Here is a 15,679-nt window from a genome sequence, read left to right as displayed (position 1 = left end):
CAATTTGGGGAGGAGGTGGGAGCTGAACGTTCTGTTGCATTACTGTTCGCTTCCTCATTAACAAAATCAAACCCTAGGAAGAGAACACGTATGCAATCTGTGGATTCCAAGAGTTACCTGATAAAGATATTTATTAATACCATGATTTGAATTTTATCAAACAGCATCTAAAGGCTGTATTTCCTTTGTCATAGTGATTGTGCTATTACGACAGAGCCCTACCCCACAGAGTTTACAATCTCAGTATAGTATTAAAGACAGCAAACAGGAGAAAGGGGAGACAAGGAAGGAATTTACTATGCTTCTAATTTTTTTAATCTAGATTACTGCAGTTCAGCAGTGATATCAAGAGCGTAAGCTGGATCTAAAGTATGAAAGTTTAACTTGCTTTACAGTGCCTGTGTCTTCACCTCTTCTCACAACCAGAATAACACATGTGCATTCAGTCTTAGAGGCTAGCTAGTTGTTAGAAACAAATGCTTTCAACTAGCTTAATATCAACAAAAGGCATGCAAAGATGAATGCAGAGTTTGGAAATCTCGGGGCATGGCACACACATTATTTAATGCATGAAGCTGAGACCGAGCTGAGCTTGGAATAAATGTTTGAGGCAGAACCAAGGAGAAAAAAAGACTCCATGCAAGGGCCTGTCTACATGGGTAACACTTCCTCTCCAGAAGAAGGGAATCTGGCTGTTCAATTCTATTATAGTAAAACTGCAGTGGACACAATAATAGGTTTCTCCCCATTGCCCTAAAGAAAACATGACCGTGTTACATTTGGAGATTTACCAGTGGGGAGCTTTTTCTTTTTTAAAAAAAGTGGGGTTGTTTTTCTTGGCATGATTTATGAAATCACTCAGCGTTTCCCATTTCTTCCTGAGCATGACATTTAAATATAGTAAAGCACTGGCAGTTTAAAACAGAGTTTTGGTAAAGTTGGGAGGTTACTGCCCATCTGCTACTATGTATCCTCCTTATTATTTACCTCAGTTGTTATTCTAAAAATAAAGTTGAATGACTTGTTTCTCAGATTACTAGAAATTTGCACAATTCGCCTTTTCTCAGAGCCATGTCACTGCATACAAGACATGGTGACAACTACCAAAAAAGAAAACAAAGATCATACTCAACAGTTCTGCCATAGGTATCATTAGTTTCTTTTCTTTCCTTGTACTCCAACAGTACCTTAATTCCATCAAGCATCATTTATTCCATAACAAAATACACCAAAGAAGGCATTAGGAAACGACACAATTGTCCTTCATGACAAGCATAGGTGCAGATATTACTAAGTGTTAACAGTTTTCATTTTGATGGAGCTGAGGCAGGGATTTTCTGTTCTCCTGAAAGAGGAGAAAACAATGTTTTTTCTCATTGCAATATCTGTTTTGGCCAATATTATTGTCTATTACACTGCTGGATAAAGGTCTACCATACTGCCACAAGAATCTTCTTTTCCTGAACACTCTCCCCATGCCTCCTGAGCCCATGAATCCGCCTCGTTCATCTTGCAAACACGTTATCTTGTCTACTTTTTGCTACATTTATTGGCATTTAGTTCAAGATTGCAGGTTTCCCCAAAGATTTCCTGTTTCTGTGGCAATACATCTTAATCATTGTTTTTTCTGCCTTTGACCTCACTCATGTCTATTGTAATAGCTTGTCATGCAATACCAATACCCTACCTCTTTTATCATTCCACATACTTCCAATCACCTTCCATTGTGTTTTTGTAGGTGATTCACCTCTATCATCTTGAAATGTTATTTTAACCTTCATTCAGATACAAGAAATCAGCACCCAAAGAAATAACTAAGCTGCCTCATACCACATTAAATTGACCCAGCTTCATAATTTAGCAGTACTCCATTATATCAAATTTATGACTTTCAGTCATTAATTTTTAAAAAGAATGGTAGCAAACACTATTAGGTACTAATAAAATACACTAAGATTCAACAATTGCCAATGGAAATTGAACTGAGTTAAGCAATCAGCATGCTGTACAAGGAGGGAATACTAGAAACAAAACTGATACACACGAAAACTATGTTTGCCTAGGTGGACAGACGCATTCCCCAGTGGGTAGTGGCATGGGGCACTGGAGAAACAACTGTAAGAGTGTTCACTCTGAGAAAGTTGGGGGTTAATAAAACCAGTAGAAATGGTCCTCAAGTAAAAGAAAAACTGAAATTATATGGCAGGAAAAGGATCCCAAATGCCTAAGAGGGAGAAAAATGCTAGGAATAGATGTGGTCCTGCTTTAGGAGCCTGATAAGCAAAATATGGAAAATGAGGTGCTGAAGACATTATCTGGTGTGGCCAACACTGGTTTACAAATACATGAAAACATACATGGCAAAGAGTTCGTAGTGCAGGACAGATGGACAAATGTTTACCCGTGAGCTTCACAGATGAGGGATTAGAGAAAACAGAATCCTTCTCTAACTGGTGGGCATTCAGTAAAAAAAGAGCAGTGCTATTAAGTATAATTACTTTTCATTTAAAAAAATGCCAAGTTCAATTAGATATGTTAAAAGGAAATACCTGCAAAGTTCGGTGGCAGACAGTGTTTGCAGTCTGTGCAAAGTATCCTAGAAGACAAGGTGTACTTCCTCATGCAGATAGTTCCACTTTTGTACAGTGGGAAAGCCTGCAGGTATTTCAGTGCTGGAAAGCTGGCCCAAACTCTCATTACCATAACTCACAATGGTCAGTCTCACATCTGTAAACTTTGCAAGGGATAAAATTTGGATTTAATATCAGAAAAGGTATCAGAAGGTGTCTGAAATCTTCCGAGATAATTTAGCAGACCTTAGAGGATCAGCTATGGCTTGCACTAAAGACAGTGAAACCTCTGAACTCTGGGGAACCTGAACCAACTTTTTAAAGCTCAACCGTCACTAACTGCAGCACAACTGTCACAGTAAGAAAAAAAGGTCAGAGCAGAAACACATGGTATCCCATAGAAGAATAGGAGAAAAATATCACTGTGTAAGAACAACAAATACTAAGCTGAGATTGAACTGAGTGATTAAGAGAAACGGAGGGAAGCTACTGACAGATTAGACTGGTATTTCCAAGATCCACAGCCCAGTCTGAAGGCAGATGGGAAGGCTGAAAATTAATGACAGATAAGACAGATGTAGCTCTTGGTTGGTTTAACTATTATTTGCATCATGTGAGAGACTGAAGTTCACAGCCTGGGATAAGGATCTCTGGGAAGGAGATTGGAGAATCATAAAACTTTGCACTTGTAAAAAGAAAAATACTTGATAGGGTGAGAAATTTACTCTAATAACTTTTTGTGATTGCCCTCTGCTCATTCAAATTGCATAATCTGAGTTTTTCCCTTAGAGAGAGCATTTTGCTCAAGGGTAACACAACTCCTCCTTCCTCTCACAATAGCACATTGCTCCTGGGCTCACAAGGCAACCACTATCATCAGCTGAGCAACAGGAAAGCAAATGGCATAAAGTTTCAAAGGCGGCCAGGATGAGCAATTGCTGAGTGATAAAAACCCTTCTCATATCCCCAAGGGTCCTACTGAATAACATGCAAAGTGTGCATAAAGGTAAGAATCAAAACTGGCTTTTTAAAAAAAATTGTTTTTGATTTCTAACAGATTTGTAAATTCTTGGCACTTCTTTAAAATTGCCTATGAAGCGCGCCAATGGGGAAAGCTTAATACACATCATGCTGCTAGACCCAAGGTTGTCTGGGCTTCATTGGCTTGGTAATTTCAAGGTCTATGAGAGAGAAGTAGTAAAGGTATGTATAACATATTTCTGAGTTGTTTTTGTACAACATTTCGGTCACTATGTTGTAAGAGCAGACACTGTTGTAAGTGCAACGTTACAGCTCAGGGCAAGCCCTTTGAGGAGTTCTGCTACAGGAAAGGATTAACTGGCTGTTGCCTAAAATAGGTCAGAAACAAGTGGAAAAGCAAAGGCATCCCACTAAGCTGTAGTATCGCTCTAGGGCCTAAGGAAGATGGTTCGACTTGAACATCATAGTGACGCTTCTGAATGTGTCTTCATATAGTGTTATAGCTGAGCTTCAGAGAGGAACAAAGCAGGTCAAGGTTTGCAATAGGTTTCTGGAGTTAGTACATAGTTCAGAAACAAGAGTTCAAACAGCAACATTAATTAGAATATATTGGTCTAGGAGAAACAAAAATAGTATGTTACATGTAATAAGTCATGAAAGGGTTTTATGGAAAAAAGTTGCCTACACAAAGAATTCTAGATAGCATATTTTTCTTCCTCCCATGATCTTTTGCTCAATTTTAGAAAAAATTCAGTGATCGACTTGCTCCTCCATGCTCTTTTCCTGTATTTCTGTTTTTTTTTCCCACCTGCATTTCATCAAGATGCAAAGTAAGCACACTTAACTTACTGCCCCATTATTAGCTACCTGAATTCAGGATTATGCTCTCTCCAGGAAAAAAAAAAAAAATAGGAAAAGCACTTTTTAGCTGGGAGATTCTTCCAGCTAAGGACTCCAGAGTACTTCACAAAGATTAATTTTATTAAATACCAATGACACTACTAAGAAATAGATAAGTATCATCAAGAAGCTATTTGGAAGCATGCCATCTGTGATGCACTCTGCTTTTCCCCATCAATACAGATGAATAGTGCAAGTTCCTTGCCCAACTATCCGTTTTGCCACTCTGCTTCAGGTTACTGGGACTCATGAAGAGAGCCCATAAACGTGGCTGTCTTTACCCTGAGCATATGCTGTCGTATCCTGTCCACTGTCTTTTCTTTGCAGGTGCTATCTCCAGCAGGCAGCTAGAACAGATAATAAGGAGAATACTCCAAACAAGTAGGTGTCTGTACTCTTAGGTATGACTCAATTACTATACAAAATAAGAAATAGAACTCTTCCAAATTTTCCTACCTATATACGTTTTTTAACTGCTAAAATCTTCAAATAAAAAGGTGGTGTGGAAATACTGTGCACGTTGTCCCTTGTGTTCCTACATCCATTCAGTGCCTTGAAATTGCAAGTCTGCAAAGTAGCTTCATGTATAATAAATATAAACTTGTCTAACGCAGGCTCCCTATGCAATGCTTACAGAACACGAATGTGAAGTAACACTCAAGAGATGACTCCGAAATCAATAAACTCAATCAGCCGGGATCTTAACATTGTCCACAACAATAATACAGGGAAAGTGATGATCACTGCAAGGTTACATGGTGATTTTAAAATGAAAACGGAAAAGATCCTCAAAATGCTTTTCAAGGCTGGGATGTGGAGTGGAAGATGAAAGAAATTAAAAAAAAGCAAACCCAAACTAGGCGCATCTTAAGAAGTGCTGAAATACAAAGTGAGGAACTTTCCTCACCAACTGGCCTAGTCGTTCCTCTGATCCAAATCCCTGATCTGATAGTGGCCAGTTCCACATGGTTTGGAAAAAGATAAGCTGTTATAGGGAAAGATTTTTTCTAACTCATATCTTCTAACTAGGGATGGATCAATGAAAATGAGATTCAGATCTGCTAGCCAGATCAGTCACCTGTGTTTAGCTTGTAGCAAACCAAAGCAAGAATGCACTCAGACATTTTACCGAAGCCATCAATATTTGAGAAAACAGAGAGGAAAGTTGCAAGGTGATGGTATGGCTGAATCTGAGCAAACTATACTGAATCAAAAATTAGGAGTAGGATTTGTCAAAAAAACCCCCACTGAGCTTCCTTTGAATAACCACACCACAGGAGCAGCATCTGACTAAAACTACCCTTAACAACCAAAAGCATTAGTTTTTCTGCAGAGAAGGATTTAGCAATATCACTGCAGGTTAAAATGCCCACAAGAAAATCCTTGAGATCATGCTTCTGCCAAACGTTCAGAGGGATTCCACTATGATCCAGGGAAGGGCTTGGGGCATTAATCCTAAAAAAGGAATAACAGAAGTGAAACCAGGCAGGCAGTAATTGTTGAGGTCAATCAATAGCACTTTATGTGTCCTAAGTACAGCATTAGGAACAGCACAGCGTGAGTGGGAATAAGGCGACCTGCAGCTCCTCCTCAGAGGGATGACAGGCAGCAGACAAACCTGTCCCCTGCATCTTCGGGAACACTGGACATGTCAATTTATAGCGAGGGATTTGAAGGCCTGCCACAAAGTAGATCTTCATGTCACACAGATCCACCTAACTGTCTACGTGCTACTTCATTCAATCCTTTCAAATGCAGTTTTATCAGCTTTAGGTCCTCCATCAGGACAGAAGACAAGCATCTCATGACATCTATCAGTGGCCCTCCCTCCATTTTACGGAAAAAGCAGCTGAGGAGTAGGAAGACTAAGGAGTTTGCTACCACAGAAAGCACCCTATGAAAGGGTAGAGGCTTGAACCCAGCCTCTCCAGGCTCCCAGTAGTGGTGCCCACTTTCCCGTCCCCTGTTCTTTTCTCTGTGCACCACCACGTAGTGCTATAGATAAAATTTCCCCCATGCTGCCCTAATTTACCTAAAGCCATTCCCTTCGTTTACCAAATGAATGACTTTTGGAACAAGTCATAAGGAGCTTGCTAAGTTGGTAAATTACCAGTGGCTCAGTTTGGATTCCATATGTTTTTAATAAATGCATTTCCATACCAGCTGGTATTTGGTTGCTGCAATTAATTTGCAAACATGATTAAAAATTCAGTCAGGATTAATCTTTATTTTTCACTCTTTAAGTACCTTCAAACAAAATCACCTACAGCAATGCATATGGTAATCAACCCAAAACGAAAAAAAGCTTAGACATGAAAAAAGCACACGGGTAAAAGGTAAAAAAAGTTATTAAAATTTGAATTATTTCTTTCCTACAAGGTTTTGAGATAGTGTTCTTTAACTTTGGATATGGCAGCTCCTCTACATCTGCCTCACCTGATATGAATAAATAATTGACAATCATCTGACAGCCTTTTAGAAACAGTACATGAAATATATAAATGAAATGTTACAGGATAATAGCTAGTCTCCATACAATAGACTTGAAAAAGAATTTGCTTGTGAACTATATCGTAGAAACTCAACAACATTTGAAATTAATTCAGAAAAATACTAGGACAGCTAAATTATGGAGATAATTTGAGGGGAAAAGGAAGAGCCACCAAGAGCACTCAGTGCACACAGCCCCAGCGTCTCCGTGCACCCTCTGAGAACCAGCCTTCCTCCTCGGAGCCCGCACCCGCCGCAACACAGACAAGGTCTGACAGGTACAGACCGAGTTAGGAACGCCACCGGGGCCCTCTTGGTCATATACCAAAGTCTCTAGAGGTATTAAAAAAATAGCTGTTCCTTGCATTATAACCTAGGTTTACCCTGTTAAGACAACTGTCGTGGCATAGCTAAGAGGTGACACAACTTTTTTCCATATCCACCTTACTGATTACTTTTAGGGGCAAATCATAGCCTAGCAGAAAATACTGGGGAGAGTGTGGATGTTGTCCCTTGCTCTGGAGAGGAGGCTGGTAGGAACAGTTAGGAGCACTGTTACTGGATTGCATTTGCTGAGAACTCTGGATGAGGCATGCACTGTGTCCCTGAGGTACCTCTGCTAAAAGCAGCATTTGTTCTAGGCTAAACACTCCCAAAATAGGCACAGAAATCATGCTATGATGCTGGTGGCTGGGGTTAGGGAACCTTACAGAAGCAGGAAAAAGGCTCTTGCCTGAGAAACGCTCTGAGAATCTCAGATGAAATAAAATGCTTTGGAAGGATATTTACTATTTGGATGACTGTATTTCTCTTTTTGGCCGTGACATACACAGATACATAGAAAAGGCAAAGGTGAATCTGCAGGGTTTCATTCTCTTCAGCTCTGGAGCCTCCCTGGGTTCAGGAAGGTTTATTTACTTGACTCTTGAGGCCAGTCCTTGTCCTGACTGAAATTATAGTTGCTTCCAATCAGCTGCAATTTACATTCCTCATCTTTGACCCTACATGAACAGAGGAGAACCTCTAACAAATAAGTTTCCAGGTCTGGCAGTGAGGGGGAACTGAACCTTTGTGGAGCTTTTCTCTTTTGTTTCAAGGAAAGCGCAGGCTGGCTGAAGGGGTACGTTGCTCAAACAAAATACAGAGAAGTTCAGAGGCACGAATACATTCACTTCAGGCAGAGCTAATGAAGTGCTCTGTATAAACAAAATAACATACTCGAGGAGAATGCCCTGCATACACACTAACAAGAAATCGTCCCAATGTACAGAATTAAACACCTTTTCCTAAAACTGTGATGAGGATCAGGGCTCCTATTTAAATATAAGAGTGAAACATGTCTACAGATTTTCCCACACCCACAGTAGGGTGTAGAAGAATACACTGATGGAGAACCGTTCAGAATTTGTGGTCCAGACTGTGCAACCCATTCTGTTAGCTTTGCAGAAGATCAGAGATCTGCCTTCTCTTGAGCACAGCACAGTTCCCACCTAGTCTCCTAGCAGAATACAAGAGCAACCCACGCAGCAGGAATGCCGCGATTCTCTGGGACCCGCTCACTGTGTAGTAACTTCACAGGGCCATTCCCATTCGCAGCAGAGGAACAGTCACCCTGAATGTTTATCACGAGACAAACCGAAACGCCTGCAAACTTTGCTCTGCTCTGAACCTGCCGGCAGGCGAGCTCTCCCGACCCGATCCCATGCCCTCACAGCTGTTCCACTCTAGGGAATTTTTTTTTTTAATCTCTCAGAATTATGATGAATTTGGATTTGACAATTCTTCCTATCCCTGAACAGCAAACTCAAGTAATGATCTACACATAATATGCAGGGAACTAATATGTAAAGCGACAGCTATTTTAGTAATGTCTCTAATCCATTTATATTTGGAGAGCAGTAAGATGGACAACAGGATGACCTTTCCTAAGGAGGTAGACTGGGAAAATATGTCTCTTTTCTTTAGGATATGAACCGAGCATAATGTTATTTCAGAAGTGATAAAGATCAGAGAGATATAGCATAAGGAAGATGAAACCTGACTCACTGACTTATTCAGGCTGGAATATCCTATTGATTCCCTCTTTCAACACAGACAGCCCATCTGTGTTCTACTGAGCCTGGGTCAAAGGATCTGCAAGTATTTCATTATTTAGACAAGTTAACCTACTTAAACAAAAAAATTATCAGCTATCCCAGGGATGATTGGAAATGACATAAATCCTCTGAACACTAAACAAAAAATGACAAAAAGCAGATACTGATGGCAGTAAGCGTGCAGCATCAAAGGCATTCAACAACAACCAGCATTTACTTACAAAATATTTGTTCAAGCATCTTCTAACGTGTATAGGAACATATCATCAGGAATCATTGACTTAAGAGGCTGAAAACTACTTGTGTCGTCAATTTGCAGACCTCTGAGAGTTTTCCAACTGAGGAACAGACACTGATACGGTGAATTTCAGCCTGTCGATAATAACCCTGTTCTTTAATTAGTTACTTCTCATAGACCCTTTAGGAGTAATCCATACACTGCGTGGGGATTTGCAGATCACAGATTGAAACCTCCTGACTTACTGGGTTTGATTAAGGCTGAGAAAGAAATGGAACTTTTATTTCCTGTGAAAATTTTATTTCCAAATTTGTTTCATATATTTGTTCTAAAGAGAAATGAAAGGACAATTTTGAAGTTTTCTGAAGAGAGATATTGCTCAAAAAATTGTTTCAGTTAAATCAAAATATTTTGCATCAATTTTGACTTAAAATTTTTGTAATATAAAATACTTTTCCACTAAAAGGCAATTTCAAAACTAAAATTTACAATATTTTGTACCAATATATCTAAAATACTCTCTCCGATGTGGCCAAAACACTTTTAAATAATCACAATGAAATAATAAATTAAAAAAAAAAAAGGTGTTCCATGAAACACTGTGGTTCTGGAAAAAGGTAGAGTCTGACGGAAAAAGATGCTCTAAAAGCACCTTCCACCAGCTCCGTCTCTCTGACCTACAGGGTAAAAATCACACCTTAGTGAACACCAACTAAACTTGCAGCTGTATGCAACTTTAGAGAGGAGGAATTTGTAGAAATGAGAAAGCTTATCAAAAAGAATTTAAACATGACACCAACAAAACTTATGTAAGGTCTACTTAGATATCATTTTGGAATCACAGAGCTAAGATTGGCAAGACACTGAAATGTACAGGTTTGTGAAGAAATAGGCATTCAGATAGAAACCAATTACGGTTTTGCAGGGTCAAGATGAAAGTTTTATTATTGAACCCTGAGTATTAAAATGTAGTAAGTGATAATGGCTTACTTTAATATAATAAAAAGCATAAAATTCCTACTAATTGAGTAAGAAAAGCAATTAACCTTGCAGTGCATCAACATGTCAGTTTTGAAATGTTTGCAAATTAGGTAATTAGGATGCCTTAGCTTTAATACACTAGCAAAGTAAGCCTGGGTTTTCCAGGATTCTTGCAAATTTAATCTAATCTTTAAGAATTTTTGAAGTTCAGTGGTACTACAGTATAAGCATGAGGTAGGTAGGTATTGTATTAGCCAGAAATATTAGGTACATTTAGCTTGGGATAAGGTACATAATCAGTGAGTCTAGTTTATGCATTTGGATTTTTGCAGACAAAAAGCAGTAGTTTGAGCGCTTTGTTTGGTTAGAGGATAAGCTGATCTAACATGTATCTTTTGTTTTGTGCCTACCAGGTTGCAGAGAGAGACAGGGCTTTGGCTTTGCAGAGATTTTCTAGTTAAAGGTACATCTTCTTTGTTGCTATTTTTCCCGCATACAGTATTTTCTATAATAAAAGTTCTATGCAATAGAAGGAAAATGGTCCAGAAGTCACGTGGCTACCCCCATCCTTCTCTGCCTATGCCATGCTCGTTACGTGACACTCCTCTCAAACAAGTTAAATAGGCAGGATCACCAGGAAAAATTTACACTCATATTTCCTGATAGTTTTAAGGGCACTTTGCACAGGTTGTGTGTCTCAAAGTAGTCCAGTGGATGAAAGAAAATGATTTAATAGCCATAGATTTAAAGGCCACAGAGGAACATTTTTATCCTAACACCATTCTTGATATTTCACTTAAATATAATCACTCAGTGCTTGAATCTGATAGCTAAGGTGACTTTTTTTACCCTTATTCAACTCAAAGAAAGGCTCCCTCAGATATTTTTATATGCCCAGATGCCTTGGTTAATTGTCCAAGTTACATGCTATTGTTTCTGTAACATCATTGCTGGCACTTACGGTTATGCAAAGGAATTTAAAATTTTGCTTTGAGGAACAATTTCTGCAAGCTGATATGAACAACACACGCAAACCTACTGGAAAGAATAAACTTGCCTACTCAAGATTTTGTGGAGAATTACAAAAGAAATATCAGAGGAGAAGTATAGCCAAGCAGAACTCTTTCAAATTTCTGTTAAGATTTGTGTGGAAATATTTGCAGTGTACAGCATTCTGTATAGTGACCTTGTGTTGACAAAGCTAATGTATTTCGAAAAAAAATCATGAAAATTAATAAGCCAGCATATTGTTCAGGCCATGAGCATGGCTCAATATATGTGCCTTTCCTTGATATATGCATGGTACGATACCTGACTGACTCTTACTTATCACCAGTTGGAAAATAGTGCTTCCATTGCATAGCATATTCTCCTTCAAGTGTAACGCACATGAATCATCCCCAAAGAATTACCTAGAGCCATTAGTGTGAATGATGAAAGGCTTGGCAAGTGTGGGTGCCCAGGGAAGAGCAAACACACAAGGCAGGCCAGTGTGGGCAGGGACTTCGAAGTACTGACAGCAGGGGACTTCTTCAAACGCTAAGATGGGCATTCTGGTGGTCTGTAGCAGAGAACTGTTTCATGCTTTATTAAATAAATATGAATCAACAAGTGTTCCAGGTTTGCCACCAACGGTCAGCCACTCCTGCCTGCTGTTTTGCTCAGTCTGCTTTGCCTAATGGAATAAAAGCATTTTTATAGCATTCCAAAACTGTGAGTCTTCCCAGCAAGCTTCAATAACACATAGCTCAAACCTTAGCCTTTCCTCAAAACTTACCATTTGTAAGTATTTCAACTCTTCTCCAGTGGAGAACAGGAAAATAAATAACTTCTCCTAATGCCATTCCACTGCTTAAGTTTGTTCAGCATCTTGGTTCAGTGCTAAATGAGTGCATCTATGTTTCCTCCTCCCTTTTTGCTTTCAGTTCCATTATCCATATCCAGTCAGCAAAAGCTTCCACGCTCTAATGCTAGGAAGGACTGGGTATTTTAACTATGTGGAACATCTATGGGTCCTCTTTTTGGTAATCTGCCCATCATCATTTGCCTATTTAGCAGTTCATCTGACAACTGTTCTACCTGCCTCATTGTCCAGACCAAAACATTCACCTGAATCAGGAGACTAAACAACCTCAGCCCCACAGCACCCCATGAAGCACCTCCCTATCTCGGGTGACCAGTGCTGGGACCTGCAGTACAGTCATACAACAACTGGTTTATTCCACCCAGCTCAAGCCCAGCTGGACTTCTGCCTCTCCCTGGTCAGACTGAAGAGGAATCTACGTGCAGCCACAGCCTCTAGAGGCCCCTGCTGCCGGCACTTGGTGCTCGGGGAAACTCTTCAGGCACAGGCACGCTGCCTGAATGAATGAAAGGTACCTGGCCCTGCACCCACCCTCTCGCCTTAGCACTGGGGACCATAAGGTGTAGACACCCCAGTGGCTCTGCTGAAGTCAGACTGAGCTAGTAGGCTAGTGTTGAACTAGAATGAATTAACCCTGCTGGGCTGGAGTTGGCTCCAAACTGAAGCAGCAGAATGTCCCTGCATCAGGCTCAGCAGGACATCCTTTACTGTCTTATCAGTATGCAGATTTTCTTCAGCAAAGCTGAATGTAAGAAACTATCAGATCATTGCTTTCCTGTCAAATGAAATAGTGGATGGCATTCTAAACACGTAAGAGTCATTAGTTTAGTCCAGACCATCCGCTTGCATATGTCCTTAAAGAAATTTCTGTGGTGCAGAGATGGCACGTGCAGGAAAAATTATGACTACCACAGTCCTGAATTTGCTTTCCCAATTATTCTCTGCAAAGTCAACTGAGGCACCTGACCCAGAATTTTACCTCTCCATTACCACCACCACCCGACAGATCTCTTGCCCTTTGGTGTCCAAGGAACTTCTGTGAGACTAGGCAATTTGTTTCCCAGCTTTTGAACTGGCAGAGCTCCAAAAGTAGGGAGAGAAAAGAGAAAAAGCAACCCTAAAGAACTATGTTTAGTTCAAAGAACTTTCTCAGGAAAAGTGGACAAAAAAAGGAAATGTCACTGCCATGAGCTGGCAGGGCACATTTAACACAGCACCTAATACTAGGGGTCATATGAGTGTGCTGTTCTACCAGAAAACCTATTAGCAGCCTGCAGAAAGGAGACATCCTCTCAATCTATCCACAGAGAGGGTTAATGAGATTCCTTAATTAGGTACAATGGAGAGGGGAATTTGGAGCTTTATATTTTAGCACCGTGATCAAACAGGACCGTAATACCCTCAGGGCATTGTCTTTAACAAGAAACAGTAATGTGAATAATTCTACAACCACAGAATCTAACAGTGAAAAACAAGATCCAGCCAGCTAGGAAACCACATACACAGCGAGAGGGTTTAAAATAAGCAACCTGAGTTTTGCCAAACTTAGTCTTCCCATCTTATCAGCACTCACATCACTGGGAGCTCTGAATTTTACTTACTGGGCTACATATCTCCCAGGCTGGCCTTGATTCTGGGCCCAGATGCCCATAGAAGATTCCTGGCTACATAAAAGCGTCCACTGAAGGGAATTTGATGGCTGTAAGATACGGTCATCCCACCCTCCCTGGCCAGAGGACCCACACTGCAGCTGAAATCAACAGAGAGATTGTGCATGCTTAAATACCTTTTTGGATCAGGGCACTCTCATATCATGGGCTCTGCAATCTTCCACAGGGCAAAAGATAAAAGAGCTAATTCTTATAAAGCTCTTGTTTAACCTTTCAGCTTTTCACCTCTCATTAGGACTAAGAAAAGTTTTATTCACATATTTAAGAACATTGGTTTGAGAGAGCATTTTCAATAGTTCAGAATGCATTCTCTGCTGTCCTAGAATCCCTGGAGTTTCTAATTGTCTAGATCCTGCATTGATGCCTCACAATCCATTTTCAAAAGAAATGAGATCTGAGAGTGGTCAGCACCCCTAGAAATTGGGGTGAAATCTTAACTTTGTTGCCTTCACAAGGTATCAGGCTTCATCCTGCTTCTGAGGAACTAGACGGACACACTCTTCTATGATCTGAAAATAAAGGGACACTCTTTGATAAATCATTTTAATAAAAAAACGAAAGGCAGAGGATGATGTAGAAGAAATCTGTGGGTCTGCAACACCTGTTGGAAACTGATTCAAAGACTTTATTCTTCATTCTTCTAAACCAACTAAAGACCCCAAATTAAGAAAAAGTTGCTATAGCTGCTATGATGCGTTGGGGAACCAGTTCTTAATCCTTTCCCATTCTTACCAGTGTAGGTAGGGAGGAACCTCCAACAAAGTAAATCCTGAAAAGCTAAAGACAGCCAGCTACCACAAATGTCCTCACAAGCAAAACCCATTCCTAGCTGAGTTTTGACTCCACTGAAGTTAATGGAGCTATAGCTGCAGCAAATCAAAAGCTCAAGACTGTATTCTTCTCTCACATTCTTTAGGCAGATGGACAGCTAAATGAAGCCAGTACTCCTAGATAATTCCCATAACAGCTTTCCTTGCTGAATTATGAACATGCCTGTTGAACTGAGAGGTGTGTCATTTCTTAATTTTATTTTTCTACTACAGCTGCTAAGTCTGTTCATCTAGGAGTGTCTGTGAAAGTGGGAGGAAGTTCTCCTGCCTTTCCTCAACAGAGGACATGGAGGTTACTGTAATAGGTTCTCAGTAGAGGGCTTTGTACTAGTAATTCAAAGGCTGTTCTGTGCAGCACTTACACCAGTTCTATGCTAATGCCTGATATTATCAGAAGAGATATACCAAACTCAGAGATCATGGTGTGAACACTTTCAAATGTCAAGGGAAGTTGTTTTCTGCAGTCTGGTATCCAGCACTCACATACAGTTACAGGCTGATCCACGACTGAACGGGTAATCATTATTCAGCTAAGACATGAAAGTAACAGATCCAAAGAGATCTCCAGAATACGTCACATAACATGTCAGTCCCTTTTAAATCCTAATGGACCTGAAACCCATGTAGCGTCCAACCCTATTCCAACTTCAGTACACCAGGCCCTTGTCAGGAGGATTCCTCCACATGAGTGTTCACGTCACCATTCCAAATATTTCACATGTTGCCACAACATGACTTTTCCTTCCATCCCTGTTATAAGGGTTTGGAGGAGAGAAGAGAAGTCTCTCACTCACTGAAACTAAACAGTTATGCAGGTAAAAGAGTTTTTTTCTACCACTGCTGTACGTTAGCCAGCTGTATCTCTGAGTGTACAGTCCTATATTTGAGCTGTAGCAGTAATCTTAAGCGGATAAAAAGGTGTTGAAGTAACTATCTTCTCTGTTGGCATAAGGATGCACATTAAAGTGTATGTTGTTCTGCATGCTAATCCCTTGAAGAACCTTTCTTTAAAAAGCAAGTAATGAAAAGAGTCTTAACACTTTTTACTTAGCTCACATG

This window comes from Struthio camelus, chromosome 17, assembly GCF_040807025.1.
Source record: "Struthio camelus isolate bStrCam1 chromosome 17, bStrCam1.hap1, whole genome shotgun sequence".
In the NCBI taxonomy this organism is placed as follows: domain Eukaryota; kingdom Metazoa; phylum Chordata; class Aves; order Struthioniformes; family Struthionidae; genus Struthio; species Struthio camelus.
The sequence above is the reverse complement of the archived record's forward strand: the minus strand, read 5'-3'. Positions refer to the sequence as shown.